At 49.5% G+C, this 7,795-nt stretch overlaps 1 non-coding gene across 1 annotated transcript; it reads left to right on the top strand.

Annotated features, from left to right (window-relative positions):
- The first annotated feature begins 7,119 nt into the window (after positions 1-7,119).
- On the top strand, positions 7,120-7,223 carry LOC125517693. Its single transcript, XR_007287740.1, has one exon. It is a non-coding gene; the product is annotated as a U6 spliceosomal RNA (small nuclear RNA).
- Positions 7,224-7,795: the final 572 nt, after the last annotated feature.

The following is a 7,795-nucleotide window of genomic DNA, read 5'->3' as shown; positions in this document are numbered from 1 at the left end:
GCAGGGAGGTACCAAAGTAATCCAGGAGTGGATCACTGGACAGCGGTCAAGAACATCCTGAAGTACCTAAAAAGGACTAAGGATATGTTTCTCGTATATGGAGGTGACAAAGAGCTCATCGTAAACGGTTACGTTGATGCAAGCTTTGACACTGATCCGGACGATTCTAAATCGCAAACCGGATACGTGTTTACATTAAACGGTGGAGCTGTCAGTTGGTGCAGTTCTAAACAAAGCGTCGTGGCGGGATCTACATGTGAAGCGGAGTACATAGCTGCTTCAGAAGCAGCAAACGAACGAGTCTGGATGAAGGAGTTCATATCCGATCTAGGTGTCATACCTAGTGCATCGGGTCCAATGAAAATCTTTTGTGACAATACTGGTGCAATTGCCTTGGCAAAGGAATCCAGATTTCACAAAAGAACCAAGCACATCAAGAGACGCTTCAATTCCATCCGGGATCTAGTCCAGGTGGGAGACATGGAGATTTGCAAGATACATACGGATCTGAATGTAGCAGACCCGTTGACTAAGTCTCTTCCACGAGCAAAACATGATCAGCACCAAGGCTCCATGGGTGTTAGAATCATTACTGTGTAATCTAGATTATTGACTCTAGTGCAAGTGGGAGACTGAAGGAAATATGCCCTAAAGGCAATAATAAAGTTATTATTTATTTCCTTATATCATGATAAATGTTTATTATTCATGCTAGAATTGTATTAACCGGAAACATAATACATGTGTGAACACATAGACAAACAAAGTGTCACTAGTATGCCTCTACTTGACTAGCTCGTTAATCAAAGATGGTTGTGTTTCCTAACCATAGACAAAGAGTTGTTATTTTGATTAACGGGATCACATCATTAGTTGAATGATCTGATTGACATGACCCATTCCATTAGCTTAGCACCCGATCATTTAGTATGTTGCTATTGCTTTCTTCATGACTTATAGATGTTCCTATGACTATGAGATTATGCAACTCCCGTTTACCGGAGGAACACTTTATGTGATACCAAACGTCACAACGTAACTGGGTGATTATAAAGGAGCTCTACAGGTGTCTCCAAAGGTACATGTTGGGTTGACGTATTTCAAGATTAGGATTTGTCTCTCCGTTTGTCGGAGAGGTATCTTTGGGCCCTCTCAGTAATGCACATCACATAAGCCTTGCAAGCATTGCATCTAATGTGTTAGTTGTGAGATGATGTATTACGGAACGAGTAAAGAGACTTGCCGGTAACGAGATTGAACTAGGTATTGGATACCGACGATCGAATCTCGGGCAAGTAACATACCGATGACAAAGGGAACAATGTATGTAGTTATGCGGTCTGACCGATAAAGATCTTCGTAGAATATGTAGGAGCCAATATGGGCATCCAGGTCCCGCTATTGGTTATTGACCGGAGACGTGTCTCGGTCATGTCTACATTGTTCTCGAACCGTAGGGTCCGCACGCTTAAAGTTACGATGATAGTTTCTTTATGAGTTTATGTATTTTGATGTACCGAAGGTTGTTCGGAGTCCCGGATGTGATCACGGACATGACGAGGAGTCTCGAAATGGTCGAGACATAAATATCGATATATTGGAAGCCTATCTTTGGACATCGGAATCGTTCCGGGTGAAATCGGCATTTTACCGGAGTACCGGGGGGGGGGGGGGGTACCGGAACCCCCCCCCCCCCGGGGGGGGGGGGGGGGGGGGGGGGGTTCCCGGAACCCCCCCCCCCCCCGGGGGTTATTGGGCCTACATGGGCCTTGAGGGAGAAGAGAGAAGGAGGCAGGAGGTGGCCGCGCGCCCCTCCCCTTCCTAGTCCGAATAGGACAAGGGAAGGGGGCGGCACCCCCCCTTTCCTTCCCCTCTTCCTCCTCTTTCCCGCCTTCTCCTTCTCCAACTAGGAAAGAAGGGAGTCCTACTCCTGGTGGGAGTAGGAGTCCCCCCTGGCGCGCCCCTCCTTGGCCGGCCGCCCCCTTCCCTTGGCTCCTTTATATACGGGGGCAGGGGGCACCCTAGGACACACAAGTTGATCTTCGTGATCGTTCCTTAGCCGTGTGCGGTGCCCCCCTCCACGATATTACACCTCGATCATATTGTAGCAGTGCTTAGGCGAAGCCCTGCGACGGTTAAACATCAAGATCGTCACCACGTCGTCGTGCTGACGAAACTCCTCCCCGAAGCTTTGCTGGATCGGAGCCCGGGGTGCGTCATCAAGCTGTACGTGTGTCAAGAACTCGGAGGTGCCGGAGTAACGGTGCTTGGATCGGTTGGACCGTGAAGACGTACGGCTACTTCCTCTACGTTGCGTCAACGCTTTCGCTTCGGTCTACGAGGGTACGTAGACAACACTCTCCCCTCTCGTTGCTATGCATCACCATGATCTTGCGTGTGCGTAGGAAATTTTTTGAAATTACTACGTTCCCCAACAGGAACGACATCTAAGACGCCGCCATTGTCCACCATGACCTTAGTCGGCACGATTTTCATCGACAGTTGCTCCACCAGACGTGCGCCGCCGACGTCGCTGGTCCCTTCAACCGGAGCAAACTCCAAAACAATGCCCTAAAGAGGGACTACGACGCAAAAGCGCCGCCATCGCTCGATCCCAAGGAGATCTAGGGTTTCCCCCGTAGTTGCCTGCGCTGTCAAGGGCTAGACAAGGGTAGAATCCCGCGGATCTGCCCAGCTGCCGACGAGTCACACCCACCACCGTGCCGACGGCCGACCAGCGATCAATCCGGCCGCGCCGCCGCGAACCGATCCGGTCACGCCGCCGCCGTCCGTGGCGGCCGCGACGCACCAGATCGCAAGGCTTCCTGCCGTAGGGAATCGACGTCGCCGAGGCGCCGCCACCACCCGCCGTGGCGACAAGCCCGCCACCACGCTTCGGCCCGGCGGCGCCAGCCCCACCCGAGCGAGAGGGCCCGAGTCCCCGCCGCCGCCGGCGACAGCTAGGCTTCGCCTGGCCGCGCCCTTGGGCGGCGGCGAGGGAGGAGGAGGAGTGGGGGAGGTTCGGCGGCGATGGGATCTGGGGCCTCCCGGTCGCCCACGCGGGGGGCGGCTCGAGAGGGAGACGTACGGGACCTCCAAAGTGAATGGTTGACTGCAACTATTCAAGCGCGAGCTGTCCAATTGGATGGAGCGACCGGGAAGGGTTGGGGGGGAGGGGGGTGGGGGGGGGGAGTGGGGGGAGGGGGGGGGTTTCATGGTCGTGCGTGTGAGCGCCATTATCCGCAAACGGCGCTTATAACGCCGATTAGGAGCTCCTGGTAGAGCATGGACTGTTTATTACCGCAGTTTCTCAGAGTAGAGCATGAACCATTTCACTTTTATTGCAGCGCATGATGGATAATCAGCAGCAGCAGCTGTACCACTCAACAGCGACCCGCGGCCGCTTGTGCAGTTTGGATCACATTAGCAATACTGCTGCATGCCGTGACTTGCAAGATCAACGCTCGAGTTAGCACAGCTGCTAGTTCTAGTAAGAGTAAAATGCATCTGTGGTCATTGAACTTGTGTCAAAAGCCCACTTTGATCATTGTACTTAAAAATACGGTCAATACGGTCGTTATATATGACTTGAGATGATTATACGGTCACTGACTCAGCGTATAACTCCGTATTTTACTCTGTTGACTGGTCAAACATCACAGCATCCTCTCTCTACCGTATGTAGGCCCCGTCTGTCAGTGAAAAAACGGTATACGTTTGCAGGAGAATCGAACCAGCGGTCATCTGCTAAGCCCACGTACGCTAACAACTGTGCCCACACAACTTCGTTTCAATTTCTTAATAAAAAAACACAACTTCGTGTTAAACATATACTCACAGAACACGCACACAAAACACTTAAAAGCATATTTAATTAACACGCACACAACACACCATGCACGCAACACTTTCGCAAGTTCGTTGGGCTACTTAGACGACAAGAGGTCGACGCGCGACGACGTATTGTCGCAGTTCTTCGTCGGCGTTGCGCCATCCTCCTGGTGATGCACGTCCTCGACGCTGTCGCCATCGTGGGTATCGTTTACGTGTCGCTGGTGGCAAGGCGAACGCTGCGGGGCAAGGCCTAGATGTGTGAACCTTCGCCGTGCTCATCATGGTATCCATGTTGTCGAGCCAAGGCTTGTGCGGCTGCGCGTGCATGCCGGTGAACGGGAACATGGGGTTACATGGCCATGTTCAAGTGAGGACACCGGTGTCAGCTGCTTGTGCCCGAGACGCTGGTCGAGAATGCAAGACGAGATGGCACGAGAGAGACTGGAACTGCAACTATATTCATCTCGATTCATTCACCGTTTCAACTGTATTCACCATCCTCGCACGAGAATGTACAGGGATGATGAGCACGTAGGTGCGGCCACTACGCTGACAACCTCCGTATCTAACTCATCTAGATAAGCTCATGCAATCATGTACGTGAGACTAGGTCTAATTGTTACAGTTTCTCTAAAAAAAAGGTCAAGTGGTTACAGGGATAGAGCTACGTGAATGAATCTCGCGCCGGTGCAGCCGGTCTTCTAGGGGCATTCCAACTAGGGCTGTAAACGAGTCGAGTTCGAGCGAGTTGGACATGGCTCAGCTCAACTCATACTAAAATTCGAGCGAGCTCAAACTAAGTGAAGCTCACAGTCGAGCTGTAGAACACGACTCATGCTCAGCTTGTAATGATCTTGAGTCGATGTCGAGTCAATCTCGAGCTAATTTCGAGCTAAATGAGATGATACAAAATATAAACCTACGACTATTATTCCAACTAGATAAGGCACAACACGACATAAAAAAGCACAAAAATTATTCCATCAGAACGATGATAATTTTTTTTGCGAGGGATGATAATTTTTTTTGCGAGGGTTCAGGGTTCGTCTTGCTACTTCTCCTGCTCGTGTGCCGCCATCGATCCTTGTTCTTAATTGTTCTCGGCTGTGGTGGTTTCCGATGATGCCCCGATCGATGATCTCTTGCGTGGCTGCCTATGATGGCTCGATCTTATTTAAAACGGCGAGAGATCCAAGCTGGCGACGTGAAGCAGGAATCATGCTTGTGTACGTAGACGTCGCAAGTTGGTGTTTGAGTTTGATTCGGTTTGGGCGACCCGTGTCTTGTTTCCTAGCTAGTGTCTACATGTTTGAGTAGTACCACGTGACCAAAACTAACGTGTGCGTGACGGGCCACATGATAGTACCACTCGTATGTAGAAAAAATATAGGTGAAAAAATCTGAAAACGTAAATTCACGAAAAGAAAGCGTAAAAAAACTGAAAGCGTAAATTTATGAAAAGAAAGCGTATTGTGACGGTGAACCCACGGAGTCAATCCGTGTTTTATTATATAAAATTATATATATATATAATAGGGAAAAAGATTTGCTTCACGTCTCGATGCAATTTTTTTCAAGGGGATATAGGAGTATATATATACTAGCTCTAACGGGGCTGTGCAATGCATGCGGCTATGGTGGACGGGCTCGTCGGAGTGCAGGTGGCGATGGCGTGCGGCATGGAGTGGAGCGGCGCGCCCTGGGGATGCGTCTCCGTGGGAGAAGACGGCGAACGTCCTACATACGTACGTAGCATGCAGAGGGAGTACGAAGCCCCGTCCAGCCCGCGCACGAGCATGCATGCATGCACACACACGGCGGCTACTGACACGACAAATTGTGCACACCTTGATCCTACGGTGCTGCGGCTGATCCTTGGTTATTTCCCCTTCGAAGCATAGTGTTTTATTTGTTTTTTCTGCTGAAAGGTGGGACCCACATAAAGGTAGAGAGAGGGTTCTGTGACGTTTGACCGGTCAATAAAGTAAAATACGGAGCTATACGGTGAGGGAATGACGGTAGAATCACCTCAAATCGTATATAATGACCGTATTCTTATGTAAAGTGACCAAAGTGAGCTTTTGATACAAGTGAAGTGACCATGAATGTAAATTGTCACCCAAACGGACCTGCCAAATCTGGTCAAACATCCGGATTAACCAACACTCTTCATATCTAGTTAATATCTGAGGTGGATATGGGGACGCCCGGACGTATCCGGACACGCCCGTCACGTAGGATCCGGCCCACTATGGCCCACCCGACCTCACAAAATATTGAACCCTATCCGCACTCTGGACGAAACACTAGCCGCATTTTACTCCACTCCACTCTCCTCCGCCCACAAGCTCCCGTTCGGCTATCCCCGACCTTCTCCACCATTGCAGGCAGCGGAACTGTGTCCTACACCTCCCGATCCATTGACTGGGAGCTCCTCCAACGTGGCCCCAAGGAGGAGATGGCCACCTACTTTGCGCTCCGCCACTCCCTAGAGGAGTCCGCCAGGCAGCGATCGAACTCCATTTGGCGGGAATTCATTGTATCCGCCAAAATGGTGTATAAATCCGGCCCCAGGGTTGTCGCCGCTGCCTCACCGGAGGTGGTGCGGTTTGTTTGGTGTTTGAATGCCGTGGTGGATGCGCAACCTCTGCGTTGGCGCCGAGGCGGAGGTGCACAACTGCTTAACGTCGACACAAATATGGTGTGACGTGCCCGCCATGCGTGGCAGCGGGTGTGAGAGTTCGCGACAGTCTTCGCGGCAAACGCCGACGAGGTGCAGTCGCTCTCTCTGGGGCTGGATATGGTGCCCAGCAACCCCTAGCATCACAATCGCGTAGCGGTGGATGTGTTCGGCTCAGACCACGACGGATCCACCGGCGATGTGCAGACACAGGCTCGAATAAGGAAGAGTAGGACATGGGAGACGGCGGTGGCTCATGTTCCATGTCCTACTCTACCTCGTCGGCAATCGACCCTCTATTTCGTGGGGCTCAGCCGGCCGCCGGACATGGACAGAGCCGGACAATCAAAAGGATGGTCACCGGTGCAAATTTAGACTAGGTCTATGTTGCATGTAATCGTATGGATTTGATGATTTGAAAATAAGTATTTGGTCGTGAAAATAATTTTGTGTGTGTTGTCCAGTCACCGCTCGCAGACGCACCCGGGATCACGACATAAGGAAAGAGCATTCCCGGGGATCACAGTATGAGACCCGTTGTCGTCACTCCTTGTCCGTTGCGCAAAGCCGATTCGTTGCAATCGGAGGTGGCCCTGGCAGGTAGGCAGTGTGACCTGGCGGATCCAATAAAATTGGAACGATATAGAGAAGATTAGCATGGCCCCCGCGCAAGGATGACACACACATAAAAAAAGAAGCCCCAATAGATACAATTCTTTGCGGGTGCCAATAGATGCATTTTAGAGGGTAACACACAATTTGCCACGGAACTTTTCAATTTTAGAGGTAATTTTTATTTTTCTCTCAAGGATTATCATGGCAATTCACATTTCGTGCATACCAGGGAGGCGGTCCAGCCAACGCAGACCTCAGCCGATGCTACTGAGTTGCCCATGTAGCCTGATTCTTTCAGTTTTGGGAAGCTTCAATTTGTTTTTTTGCTTTTCTTTTTTTCTACCAGTTTATTTTCCATGGTTTATCTTCATGTTCTATTAATATTTTTCAAAATTAATTAGTAAATTTCTAAAATTCTATTAATATTTTTGAAAATTTGGAACATTATTTAAATTCTTGGATTTTTTTGCAAATTCATATAATTTTAATCCATGAAGAGTTTTTCATACCCATGAACATTTTAAAATGCAAGATAGTTTTTAAAAAATGATGACCATTTTAACATATCTTGAATAATTAAACTCATGAATATTTTTTATAGTTTGCAAATATTTTATCTGTATTAATGAACTGATTTAAAATTTGTGAATGATTTTTGAAATCTAT

The sequence above is a fragment of the Triticum urartu genome, chromosome 6 (assembly GCF_003073215.2).
Source record: "Triticum urartu cultivar G1812 chromosome 6, Tu2.1, whole genome shotgun sequence".
NCBI classification, from domain to species: Eukaryota; Viridiplantae; Streptophyta; class Magnoliopsida; order Poales; family Poaceae; genus Triticum; species Triticum urartu.
The sequence above is the reverse complement of the archived record's forward strand: the minus strand, read 5'-3'. Positions and strand labels throughout refer to the sequence as shown.